This window comes from Panthera tigris, chromosome B1 (assembly GCF_018350195.1).
Source record: "Panthera tigris isolate Pti1 chromosome B1, P.tigris_Pti1_mat1.1, whole genome shotgun sequence".
Lineage (NCBI taxonomy): Eukaryota > Metazoa > Chordata > Mammalia > Carnivora > Felidae > Panthera > Panthera tigris.
Genome location: NC_056663.1, coordinates 26,124,046 through 26,138,357, shown reverse-complemented (window position 1 = coordinate 26,138,357; position 14,312 = coordinate 26,124,046). Strand labels below are relative to the sequence as shown.

Here is a 14,312-nt window from a genome sequence, read left to right as displayed (position 1 = left end):
CGTGCTTCCTCTCTCCCTTTCTCTTAGCCACACCGGCCTTCAAGGCTGAATCTTGTGCCTAAATTAACCCCTTTTAATGCCATCTACAATGCAGCCCCAGCTACCCACTCCTACCCATCTCCCTTCTCCCTATCTCCTTCTCACACCATTACCCCCCAAAACTGGATTTTTACCCCATTCTTTTCCAAAGCATTGTGTTCCCTTTTGTCCCAAGATCTTTACCTCTTCTGTCTTCTTTTCCTAGAGTCCTGCCTGCCCTTTCCCAACCCCAAGGTACCCTTCAGACCTTTGCTTAAATGCTATTTTTCCTGGGAGGGCTTCTCAGTCTCCCGGATTGAGTTAACTTTTCCTATTGGGTCCTGCCATACACCCTTTTCTATTATAGCACCTGCCACAATTCCTCATTACTTGAATCACCTGGTTGTCTAGCTAGGTTGTAAATTCTTTGAGGGCAGGGGTCATTTTCCTCTTGTTCTGTTCTGCCCTGAAATCCATCTTAGAGCCTGGCTACCGTATCCACTTCACAAATCAATTGTATCTCCTTCTGTCCTGCATTCTTAGACATCGTATCCACAGACTGCTCTTACAGATGACTGTCTGGCCAAAACAGGTTGTCAACGCATCTCCGTAAAGAAATTTGCTTGTTTGTTGCTTGAATGCTTACTAATCCTCAGCATAGAAAACAAGGAAATATAGGATAGCTCTAGATATTTAGGACGATGAAGTGGAGCCCTGTGGGGGTAACTCTCTATGATAATAAGAGAAAGAAATGATAGCACTTAGTGTAGTATCTGATTATAGACCTGAGTTCTTTGTTCTGTGGGCTCCAAAGTTCACCGTAAGGCTGAGTGAGACACAAAGCACGAATCGTGGCATGGAATGAATTATTGCTAAGATTAGTACCTGTCAGTGTAAGCTGATCCCCAGACCCTATAATAGCTTTCTTTTCTGAAGACGGGCCCTATGGTAAGACAAGACTCTATTTACAGTGCCCTAGGTTTCCAGATGAATAGTGAGTTCCCAGCCATTAATTCTAAAGGGACTAAGGCTAGGTGTTCTGTCGGCCTTCACAGAGTGGCTCACAGATAACACCTAGTACAAAATCCCAGTCTTCCGCAGTGCCTTATCTTGGAAGTCACGTTACAGACTTCAGCAGGCCAAGAGGTTCCCAGAGGTGTCCTCAGAGTCCCTATACAAGGTCCTTATACTTTACTCTCCACAGACGAAGGCCCTAAACACTGTCACTAGTCTTTCAACGGCCAATCCACTTCAGTAGGTTATAGAATAAAAAATAACTGATCAAAAATTAAATTATAATCATTCTCTATTGTAAAACAGCATTAAAACAGCCTGAGCTGAACTGGGTCCCTTTGATATTAGCATCAGCTTACCTTGTTGGCAACTAGCCCAACAGTGCTTTTTCTAGCCTTTGTGCCCAAAGTTGTAAAAAATATATAACTTTTGGTGTCTAATTTAAAGTGGTGCCCAGTCAGCTCAGTATCACATCACCCAGATTTGTTTTCTTTGTGGAACTTATCACTACCAAAACTTTTCAAATTAATTATGTATTGACCCGTTTATAGTCTGTGTTTCTCCCATCGCATTGGAGGATCCAAACACTAGGAACCTCGCTACACTTGTCCGTGGCTGTATCTCAGCACCTAGGATACTGCCTAGCTCACAGTAGGTACTCAATAAATGTGTACTACATAGATGAAAGAAGTTTCATAAAATTCCCACACTATAACACATTTGGAGGTTACAGCATTCATCACTTAAAAAAAAATCTGTGAATTTGACTACTCTGTGCACCTTAGGAATTCTACACTATTTGTCTTTTCATAACTGACTTATTTCTCTTAGCATAATGTCCTCAAGGTTCATCCATCAGGATTTTCTTTCTTTTTGTTGATTTTTAAAACTTTATTTATTTATTTGGGGGGGGGGGAAAGAGTGAGTGTGAGTGAGCGTGAGTGGGGGAGGGGCAGAGAGAGAGAATCCCAAGCAGGGCTTGATTTGGGGCTTGATCTCATGAACCGCCAGATCACAAGGAGAGTGGAAATAAAGAGACAGATGCTTAACTGATGGAGTCACACAGGTGCCTCCAGAGTTTTCTTTCTTTTTAAAAGCTGAGTTAATATTTCATTGTATGTGTATGCCACCTTTTGTGTATCTAGTCACCTGTCAATAGACATTTGGGTTGTGTCCACCTTTTGGCTTTTGTGAATAAGGCTCCTATGATGGTATATCACTTCTAATCTATCCTATTTCACTCTGTATGGTGACTGCCTACCTAAAGCAAGAATTGGAGGCCCTAAGTGGCTCAGTTGGTTAAGTGTCTGACTTGATTTTGGCTCAGGTCATGATCTCATGGTCATGAGATCAAGCCCCACATTTGTACCCCTGCTGGGCATGGAGTCTGCTTGGGATTCTGTCTCTCCCTCTCTCTCTGCCCCTCCCCTACTCATGCTCTCTCTCACAAAAACAAACAAAAGCATGAATCTATTTTCCATCCCTCTCATATGTATCAGAAGGCATTCTGGGGTATCATGCCACATAGGACAAAAAGCTTGCTTAAGTTTTATCTTCTGAGGGCTCCAAACCTTTCTTGGCTTAGCATTAGGATGCTGCTTTACAAAGATAAGGCTGCATGGTATGGGTGGGGTGTTCCCAGGACCCAGTTGCCATTTGCTATCTTACACAGCCTGCTTCTCTTCAACCCTGTCCATTCCTGTCTACTGCAGAGCAAACATATTTGCCATGCCGTGGACTAGATTCCTGTAAGTCTTTGGCATAGTTTTCATTTTGAGATTGGGTATTTTCTTATTTACAAGTTCATGTATGTGTGCACACGTGTGTGTGTGTGCATGTGCAAAAATTTATGCTGCATCACAACCATGGCAAACTCCTAAATGGAAAAACCGAGAACTATAATGATAGTAATGCTTTCCAAATTCATGTAAAGATTCTGTGCAAATCCAATAAAAAGTCATGCTAAGACTGAATAGGTAATTGCAAAGCTCATTTTGAAATATAAACGAATGAAATACATTAAGAAATTTCTGAAAGAGCAAAATGTAAAGTGCATGCATGCTGGCTGTTAAATGTGCTATAAAGGTCTAATTAATAATTCAAGTGGGAATGTAGTACTAGAATAGGAAGACGGATTAATAAAAATAGTCAAGGGGTGCCTGTGTGGCTCAGTCCGTTAAGCATCTGACTTTAGCTCCAGTCATGATCTCACAGTCTGTGAGTTCGAGCCCCACGTCGGGCTCTGTGCTGACATCTCGGAGCCTAGAGCCTGCTTCGGATTCTGTGTCTCCTTCTCTCTCTGCCCCTCACCCGCTCTCACTCCATGTCTCTCTCAAAATAAAGAAACATTAAAAATTTTTTAAAATAAAGTATAAAATATAGTAAAAAACACAGATCCTACTTATATATAAAGTTATAATTTGATAAGGTGGAATTTCAACTTATAGAGAAAGGCATGAAAATTCAATTGTGTTGTGGCAACCCCTGAGTTTTGGGAGAAGAAAAAAAACATATGTCTGCATCACAAAATACATAGAGAACCAAGGAAAACAAGTTTAGGTGGACCATATTGTTACATACAAAAAGGAATTCTGAAAGAAGTGGAAGGAAGTAGAGAGGGGGTTAAATGTATAGGCTGTGCAAAGGCTTTCTAAGCAAAACATCAAAGATGGCAATTGTAGAGAAAAGGCTTGGCAGGCTTAACTGTATGGAAGCTTAACATTTTAACTTTAGTAATGCCTCAAAATTTGGACAAATTTTTTTTCAGTTTTTGTAGCAGAAGAGTAGTCGATATTTTACGTCTATATGGCAAGTCAATAGGAACACTTAATACCCCTGTGAAAACTGGGCAAAGAAAATGCACAGTCATAGAAGTAAATAAACACCTATAAGTATAGTCAAAAGTGTTCAGTTAGGGGTACCTGAATGGCTCAGTCGTTTGGGCGTCTGTCTCTTGATTTCGACTCCAGGTCATGATCTCATGGTTGTGGCATCAGTCTTTGCGCTGAGTGTGGAGTGCTCAGGATTCTCTCTCTCTGCCCCTCTCCCCCATTCACACTTTCCGTCTCTCTCTAAAAAATAAAATAAAATAAGAATTAAAAAGTGATCAATTAAATGACTCTTTTATTCACATAAATCCAAAACCAAACATGGGGAAGCCAGTTTTCTCTTCTTTTAAAAAAAAAAAAAAATTTAATGTTTATTTTGAAGGAGAGAGAGACAGAGAATGAGCGGGAGAGGGGCAGAGAGAGAGAGGGAGACACAGGATCTGAAGCAGGCTCCAGGCTCTGAGCTGTTGGCACAGAGCCTGACGTGGGGCTCGAACTCAAGAACCTTGAGACCATGACCTGAGCTGAAGTCAGATGCTTAACCAACTGAGCCACCCAGGTGTCCCCAGTTTTCTCTTCTTGAACTGGAAATGTTAAGGGGAAAAATACTACCCAATCTTGGCTAGAGTTGGGGAAAAAGTCATTACCGGAGGGAAAGTAAATAGTGAATTTTTGCAGAGGTGATGTTGCAGTTTGTTTTTTTAAAGACTTAGATATGTGCTGTCTCAATGATTTATCAATTAACATTCTAGGTATTTGCTTCAAGGAAATAAACTAAGGATGTGGGAAGATTTAGCTATAAGGATGTCCACTGTAGTACCCTTTATAATAAACACATTATAAAATCAAATTGCAATATGAAACCAATTAGGTTAAAAAGATATATACGTGTATTGGAAAACAGCAGAAGGAGATACACTAAAATATTAACTGTTCTTGAAGAGGTATGATTTACTATTGCTTTTTATTTTCTTTGAGATTTTATACATTTTCAATTTTTCCTTTCTGTAGAATTTATTTTATTTATTTTATTTTTTAGAGTTTAAAAAAGTTTACTTATTTATTTTGAGAGAGATAGGGCACAAGCAGGAGAGAGGCAGAGCGAGGGAGAGAAAGGACCCCAGGCAGGCTCCAACTGCCAGCACAAAGCCCAACAAGAGGCTAGAACCCATGAACCATGAGGTCATGACCTAAGCAGAAACCAAGAGTTGGATGCTCAACCAACTGGGCCACCCAGTCACCCCAACCCAATTTGAAAAACTCAACTTTTACAAGTTTACAGTCAGTTAAGTTTCTCCATCTTTCAGACTTTGAAAGTCAAGTTGCGCATTCTTCTGACACAAACATCTCTTCCATAATTGTGAATGCGCCACCTTTTAAAATGGCCACAACTAGACCTACTCTTAGATGAAAAATAAAGCTGAATTCTATTGTGACGTGACGTTCAGTTGTTCCCAGAAATGCACACACAAGAAATGATATGCACTTATTTCAGGAAGAGAATTGGGTGCTATTTTTCTATATTTCCAAGTGTTTTTCATGTTTATGCATGATATAGAAGCACTCTTTACATAGTGACAAACAGCAAGGGCAAAATTCAACACTTAAATCAGTCATGAGCCTCAAAATTTACATTCGAACTTCACTTTGAACTTCCAGAATATATTTGGTAACTATAGTGTAGATTGGTAAACAGATGACCTTATATCCCATTTTCCTATTTTTACATTATTTCTTCTTTTGGAAGGTCATTTTTAATAATATCATGGCTGTAACTGTAGTCAATGTTGTATGCTTACAAATAGTAAGAAACACATTCTCTCTTTTTCTTCCTGGATGTCTGAATACACTTTCTTATGGCTGCTAAGCAGATAGTACAAGTCTATGAATGACTCAATGTTTTGTTTACCATATTATTTTATGTCTAAATACGTGTGGGAAATCCCTTAAACCCAGTAACAGGCAAAAACTGTATACTGCTAGGCATTAAGCTTCAATTAGGAAGTTTAAATTAAAGGGGAAGTTTTTAAAAATTTTTTTTAAAAATCTTTTTTTTAACATTTATTCATTTTTGAGAGACAGAGAGGCAGAGTGTGAGCAGGGGAGGGGCAGAGAGAGAAGGAGACACAGAATCTGAAGCAAGCTCCAGGCTCCGAAGTGTCAGCACAGAGCCCGACGTGGGGCTTAGACCCACAAACCGTGAGATCATGACCTAAGCCGAAGTTGGAAGCTCAACCGACCGAGCCACCCAGGCGCCCCTAGATTCAAGGGGAAGTTTTAGCCTAAAGATATCAAAGCTATAGTGCTTTAAAAGGAACTGTTGCCCCATTCCATAGGATTTAATTTATATGCATAAAGTAAAAGTTAATAAATTTGGCAAACTCTCGTCTGTATTTCTGTTCTCTGCCACTCATTGCTAAAAGGAGAAAACACTCTAGACCGCCCTGGAAAGTTCTGTGTCCTATCTTGCTCCTTTTCACAGTTATGTTTCACATCAACAGACGGAGATGGGGTGAATTCCACTGAGGCAACTTGAGTATGAGGAACAGAGAGGTTATGTATCAGTGACATGTGGATAGTGATTTCACATGCACATCGTTGAGAAAGGTGCAGAAATGTGTATTGCTCCCCTCTGGGTTGCATGGGATTTGGTCAGCCCAGGAGCTAGAAAATGAACGCCGTAACATAGAACAATTTCTGAGCATGAGCTTTTGAGAAAAAGTTCATTTTCTCATCAGGCCAACATTCTCCTCCACCTCCATCTTGTAGAAGCCATTCAAAACAGAACCTGTTAAACTTGTAAAACTTGTCAGTTGTCTGTGAAGTTGGATGCCATCGGTCAGGCATTTTATCAGCTTTTCGGTTCACCTGGATCAATAACAACACATCATGTTAACAACAGAGCAGGTACACTTCGGTTCTTGACCCGGACAAAACCCAACAAGGGGGAAATGGACGAGCCTACCATGGTGTGTCCAAAGAAACACTTGTTGGGGCTGGAAGGGCCATGAGAAGGTGGGCTCCAATCTTCTTATTTTCCTGATGTGGATTCAGAGGTGTGGAGAGGAGAAGCGACTTTCAGACCTATAGAGTGAAGACAGTCAGTGCCAGCTCTGACACTGAACAGACGTGAGTGTAAGCCTGGCTTGGCCATGCTTTGTTTACCTTGGGGCACATTCGGCTCTCAGGGTCTTCACTTTTTTCTCCAAGTATAAAATGGAGCGATTAGTTCCTACTCAACCAGAGTGTTATAAAGATGAATGAGTTAACGAACCTTCATAATATATGTAACATATACTAGGCAGTTTAAAATAGTATTTTTTATTAACATCGATGAGACTAGATTCATCTGTATCTGGGTGATCGTAGAGATTGAACCCCATGATACTCCTTCCCTAGCATTTTGAAAATATAATAAAGAAGGGAACCTGTAAGTCTCCAGAGCGTAGCAGAGAGGAAGTAGTGTGCTCACAGTGATGACGTGGTAGTGACTCGAAACAAAAGGCAGTATTTAGGTGCATCTAGTTCTCTAGGTATATCTATCTCTCTAATTCCAGCTACGGAATATAAGGTCAAGAGCCAACACGAGGCAGTGGCATTAAAACAAGTGTGTTTAGGGGATCCTGGGTGGCTCAGTCGGTTGAGCGTCCGACTTCAGTTAGGGTCATGATCTTGCCGCTCATGAGTTCGAGCCCCGTGTCGGGCTCCGGGCTGACAGCTCAGAGCCTGGAGCCTGCTTCGGATTCTGTGTCTCCTTCTCTCTCTGCCCCTCCCCTGCTCACACTCTCTCTCTCTCTCTCAAAAATAAACATTTAAAAAAAAGTGTGTCCAGTCCACAAACCAATGTAGCATTAACAATAACCCAAATCCTTAGCCCCTCCTCCATTTGTCTTTAGACTTGAGTTAGTCATTCTGTAAGTCAAATGCAAGTGTTGAAAACCTAGACACTTTTAAAATTCAGTTAGTTTTGCAGAAGGAGTTACATAAAAAATCTTAGAAGTTGGTTCAGGCTAATTTTGATACAGAACTCTAAAGCTGATTAAAAATATTTTTTCTCAGGGCACCTGGGTGGCTCAGTAGGTTAAGTGTCTGACTTTGGCTCAGGTCACAATCTCATGGCTCGAAGGTTTGAGCCCCACGTTGGGCTCTGTGTTGACAGCTCAGAGCCTAGAGCCTGCTTCAGATTCTGTGTCTCCTTCTGTCTCTGCCTCTCCCTGCTCAAGATCTCTCTAAAATGAATAAATGGTTTTTTTTTTTAATTTAAAAATAATAATAAAAATATTTTTTCTTGGTCACTGAAAATGTAATTGAGCATTTCTAAAGTAGAATGTTGCTATATAATTGGAGACTACAAATGTAAATTCTAAATTGGAATAGCACTTTGTTGCGGATACATAAAATACAGTCGGTAGAATGAAGAAGGCAGTGAATCAAAAGAAAATGACCCCATCAGAATTGGAATCTTTCTGCATGATCGTTAGAAAGATGGTCAGTTGATGCCCTATGCTATTATCAAACCCCAGCCACATGTTGTTTGTGTTTTGATTTAAATGTATTTAAAATTTCTTGGGCATTTGATTTTACTAGAGTGCAATTCATGAACAATACTCATCACGATATTCCGAATGGCTTCTGGCTGTGCGGTAAATAACAGTCTTAATTAATTGGAAAAGGTGCCCCCACTTTGGCTGGGGGAACACGCGCTGATCCCTTTGAGAGGGGGCTGACTGGGGGATTGGTCAGATGGAAGATTCCCAGGGGTAGCAATGACACAGGATTTGGAAGCCCCAGCTGGGCCACTTGTTAGTCACATCGCCTGTAAAACGTTGCTTATCGTGGGGACAATAAAACTCACCTCCTGGAGGCAAGAGTTCTTATCTATAAATGGTTAGGAGAAGAGGAAGTTCCTTAAGGGAGACCTATAAAGTATTTGAATTTTGAACTGTATGATAAGGCAGGTAAAAAGTAAGAGAGGACATTGGTAAGAAACGACATCCTGGTGAGAGATTTGGCTACTTTAAAATCCATTTGTAGACTTTAGAGAATTTGACAATGTGTTTTCCATTCACATATAATTGAATTATGACTAACCCGCACTTACGTACAGCATGATTTCTATCTTCAAGACTGAAAGTACTGAACCAGTGGGCCTTGGCTGCATAAAGAGTATATCAAGAATCCATGGCTTACAACAATAACTTATTATTTCTCTTCATTCTGTGGCTTGGCTGGGTGACGCTTCTGCTGGCCTTACCCTCTGACATGGGGGCTGGGGGCTGTTGGGGCAGCTGAGGTGTCCACACAGCCTGGCCTGTCCTTAGGGTCTCTCGGCATCTGGGAGGCTGCGGGGGGCACTTTGTGTGTGGTTCTGGGGTTCCGGCAGCAAGAGGGGGCCGCTCTAATGCACCAGTACTCTGCAAGTCTCTGCTCGCTTTTGTCAAGTCACACGGCCAAGGCCAGAGTGAGTGTGGGAAGGGATTGCCCAGGGCATGGATAGAGAGAGATGAGAACAAACTGGGGCTATTACCTGCTTGTTGCGGGCCTCGTTCTTCCAACCCACTTTGGATTGACTTCCCCCAAAGAATCCTACTTGCAGCTACCTCTCCACCATCCTTTTGGCAAAAAGTTCCAGCCAGGGCCTGTAAAGTTAAAAGGACAACTCTTGTAATATTTTGTTAGAGGTTCAGGATTTACACTTGGTCTCTTTTCTCCTGTTCTCTCTTCAATAAGACATAAATTTCACTGCTGATTAACTTTGTCCTAAGGGACAGGTGAACATAATTCCCAGCATGACTTTTGGAGATGATGTGCCCTTGGGAAATGAACAGATGGATTTCCTTCCGGGCAGAAGAGGAGAACCTTATAAATTCGCCCCCTATCTGCTTCAGCACATTCCTCTTTGTCATCAAAGCATGCCCTTGAACTTCCTTGCAGTGCATCTGAACATCACTGTTTGGAATGTGGCCCAGTGTCAAGGGTTTCTCATTGTCTAGATATGTAACTAAGGAAATGTGTTTCCCGGGAGTTTTAAAATTCCAATCTATAGTCTAGCTAATCTGTTTATTCCTGCAGATAAAAAGGAAAAAATGTATCAAACATTGTTTTTATTTTTACTCAACCCACATCCTCATTCAGAAGTTGAACTGTTGGCTGTATCAAGGGAATCAGGTTCTTTTCTGAGCACCGGACCAATTACCAGTTCCTGGCGAATATGGAAATAAATGGCTCTCTCTCTCTTTTTTTTTAAAGGATATGTTGTACTATTCCAGTGCTTAAAGTCAAATTGGACAGAATGTCATGTCAAGCCACTTGAAAACAACGAAGGACGTGACATCATCTCGTCTCATTTGGTGAGCTGAACGTATGTGCCCATTGTCCCACATACTTCTTTCTTCTCATTTCAGTGACTCTTTCCTTATTCATTTAGTTTGCTTCCATGCTTGTCACTTGAAAACGATGTTCTCTTGTTTCTTGGACTTTCTTTAGTGGCATAATCCACCCCAGGCCACCGCCATCCCAAGGCGCACACACTGAATCTGTCTGGTACCGCGTGGGGTCCTAAGGAGGAACAATGCCTACCTGTCACGCAGGGCCGTGAGCCCCCTTCCTAGATGGGAGGGGGCAGGGGGTGGCCTGAGGGAAGCCAGTGAGAGGACACACAGTGAACCGGTCCTTGGAAGATGAGACTTCGGGCAGGGAAAGGGGAAAGGGTGTCAGGCAGAGGAACGGGCAGGCCCAAGACCATGGAGTGGTTCTTGAGAATCAGTGAATGTGTGTTGGTGTAAATGTGTGCACGTGTGATCTCATGAGCAGCAGCAGCTAAGGTGTGTTCTGGAAGAAGGTGCCATCTGAGGGGCGTAGTCTTCATTCTGCAGGCAAGAAAAGTACCGCGGCTGGAAAGGGAATGCCTGACTTGGTTTTGAGCCATCTCTCCAGCAGGACCGAGGGAACACAGCAGGGAGACTGGCTAGGAGGCTGATTTTGTAATGCTGCAGGTGATAGGTGTCAGACTTGGACAGAAGTGATCGTACTGGAGAAGAGAAAAGCAAAATTAACGTGGTGGGGGAAGGGTGAGGGTGGTGCTTAGCCTGGTGTCTGGGTGAATTGTGAAAGCCACGTCCAAGAGTTAAGATGGGGACTCGACGCTGGGGTGTTGGTGAAGGAAGACGGTCAGGGCTCGAGATGTGGGTGTGGGTAAATTTGCCTTTGGAGACTTTGGAGGTTAAAAAAAAAAAGATTCTATGTGCTCAACATCATTCATCATTAGGGAAATGCAAGCCAAACTACAGTGAGCTATTACCTCACACCTGTCAGAATGGCTAAAATAAAAAAATATGGAGGCGCCTGGGTGGCTCAGTCGGTTAAGCGTCCAACTACAACTCAGGTCACGATCTCGAGGTTGGTGGGTTCGAGCCCCGTGTTGGGCTCTGTGCTGACAGCTCAGAGCCCGGAGCCTGCTCCAGATTCTGTGTTTCCCTCTCTCTCTGCCCCTTCTCTGTTCTCTCGCTCTCTCTCTCTCAAAAATAAACATTAAAAAAATAATAAAATAAAAAACACAAAGAAAAACCAAGTGTTGGTGAGGACGTGGAGAAAAAAGAACCCTCTTGCACTCTTGTTGGGAATGCAAACTGGTGCAGCCGCTGTGGAAAATGGTATGGAGATTTCTCAAAATGTTAAAAAATAGAGGTACCCAACAATCCAGTATTGCATTGCTGGGTATTGAGCAAAAAATACAACAACACTAATTCAAAAGACTACACACACCCCTGTGTTTATAGCAACATTATTTACAAGACCCAAATTACGGAAGCAGCCCAAGTGACCACTGATAAATGAATGGATAAAGACGAGGTGGCATATATACGTAAGGGAATATTATTCAACCATAAGAAAGAATGAAACCTTGCCACTCGCAATAACGTGGATGGAGCCAGAGAGTAAAATGCCAGGTGAAATAATCAGTCAGAGAAAGACAAATACCATATGACTTCACTCACAGGCAGAATTTAAGAAACAAAACAAGCAAAGAAAAAAGAGACGAAATAAGTGAAAGGGATTCAGGGTACACCTCCCAGATGAGCAGAGAGTCACGTAGAGAATTCTTGGAGCCTGCATTTTACACCTGAAACTAATATAACACTGTAGGTTAAGTGTATTGGAGTTAAAATTTTTAAAAAATGAATTAAAAAAGAAAAAGATTCTATAGATGACTCAGAGATCTGACAGGGATCAGGCTGAGGTGTGATGCCTTTGGTTCCAGCCAGCTCAGTACCCCTTAGGTCTGCCAACCTCTTCAGACTTTCCTTCACCCGTTCGGGTGATCTCGCTGTCAACTTATAGTCCCCTAGATTTTTAGTGTTGCTTTCTGTATACAACAATAAAATTACACAGTTTTTTTAATGTTTATTTATTTTTGAGAGAGACAGAGACAGAATGTGAGTGGGTTAGGGGCAGAAAGAGAGGGAGACACAGAATCAGAAGCAGGCTCCGGGCTCTAAGCTGTCAGCACAGAGCCCGGCACAGGGCTCGAACTCACGAGCTGTGAGATCGTGACCTGAGCTGAAGTCGGTCGCTCAACCGACTGAGCCACCCAGGCGCCCCTAAAATTTAAAGTGAAATGGAACAAAATATCAGGTCAATTCACTTGAAGATAAAAGTGACTAACATAACTATATATATATATATATATATATATATATATATATATATATATAAATATATAAACTATATATATATAAGCTATATATATGTATAAACTATATATAAATATATATATATAAACTATATATATATAAGCTATATATATATAAGCTATATATATATATAGCTATATATATATATATAAGCTATATATATATAAGCTATATATATATATAAGCTATATATATATAAGCTAATATATATATATATATATATATATATATATGTATGTATTTTGAAGAGTATAGAGCTGTCAGTTTTCCTATCTCCCATGCTCTGTTTTTACCTTTACACCCATAGCTCGTATGTATCCACTTCTTTTCCCTCTCTCGATATTCTTTTCCAATCTTCCATTTAGAGGGTAAGAGTATGGGACATCTTTCCCATCTGTGTTCTGCAGGGTTGGTCAATTACCACCTCTGGGAGGCAGTGGGACAGAAAAACTTAACTCTCCTCTTCTTTAGGTGTCTCCTTGAAGCATTGGGAGCTCAGATTGATAGCATTTTCATCCCCATTCGTTGATCCCTGAAACAAAGAGATACACCAAAACTTTATTATTCAGGCAGTAGAATTGCAGATTATAGGCACGGTTAAAGAGTTTGGTGAATTTCGGCAACGATTCTGCCTCTTATAAAATTGAGATTATATATCTTTCATGAAGAAAGAACAATGGCTCCCATTTTCGGGTGCCTACCCGTGTGCCAGTCCGGCGCAAAATCCTTAGCTCACACCCACTCATTCTACGCCTTTGTAACAGGATGTTAAATGTGACGTCTCTATGTATTTGGCAGAGGCTTCAAAGCTTGGGAACAAGGGATGCCAGACATTTCTGTAGAACCTGTTCTGCCACCGTCACCCATCACCCACCTGCAAGACAAAGTGAAAAAATCCACTGAGAAAAATCACGGCTTGAGTTTGTCATTCAGCAATTTTATGCCGTGATAGAGAGCCATGTTCTTTATAAGCGTGTCAGACTTGATCTGTTGTATGGTTCGGTTTAGCTCAAGTTTTATTTCTTAGGAAAACCAAAGCCCCTCAGACTCTACACGAGTCCTTTTTGGTTCCCAGAGTTTGGAGCAAAGGCTCAGGTGACCCCACAACTGCAAAAGTCCATTTTCCCATCTGAATTGGTAAATAGGCCCAGTGAAGAAAAGTGGCAAAGTAGTATATTCTTAACATTTCCCTAGAATAAGAAATACAAGGATAGCGTGACGCTAGCTTATGAACACCCCCTACCCCCCAGATTTTTTAAAAAATTATTTTTAAGGTTTATTCATTTTTCAGAGACAGAGAGAGACACAGCGTGAGTGGGGGAGGAGCGGAGAGCGAGGGAGACACAGAATCTAAAACAGGCTCGAGGCTCTGAGCTGTCAGCACAGAGCCCTGGGACTCGAACTCATGAGCCATGAAATCATGACCTGAGCTGAAGCTGGATGCTTAATCTACTGAGCCATGCAGGTCTCCCTGCTGTCCCCACAGCTTTTTTATTTCTTGTAGTGCTCTTGTGTAATGTTGGCATTTGGAATTTGTTAATTTTCAGTTACCTCTTACATTAGTTTCCTATGGCTGCTGTGACAAAGTACCACAAACTGGGCGGCTTAAAACAACAGAAATCTATTCTCTCACAGTTCTGGAGGCCAGAAGTCTGCAGTCAATGTGTTGGCAGGGCTGTGCCTTCTCTGAAGCAGAGGGAAGGATCCTTCCTTGCATCTTCCAGCTTCTGGTGGCCCCAGGTGTTCCTCGGCTTCTGAC

The 14,312-nt window shown here is 41.6% G+C and overlaps 1 long non-coding RNA gene across 2 annotated transcripts; it reads right to left on the bottom strand.

Annotated features, from left to right (window-relative positions):
- Positions 1 to 6,604: 6,604 nt before the first annotated feature.
- LOC122237857 lies at positions 6,605 to 14,221 on the bottom strand. 2 transcript variants are annotated; one of them, XR_006216550.1, is made up of 5 exons: positions 14,187 to 14,221; positions 12,847 to 13,085; positions 9,388 to 9,499; positions 6,826 to 6,944; positions 6,605 to 6,728 (listed from the first exon to the last, which is right to left on the bottom strand). It is a non-coding gene; the product is annotated as an uncharacterized LOC122237857 (long non-coding RNA). The 2 variants fall into 2 exon arrangements; XR_006216549.1 differs by lacking the exon at positions 14,187 to 14,221 and adding an exon at positions 13,255 to 13,421.
- Between the last annotated feature and the right edge of the window lie 91 nt (positions 14,222 to 14,312).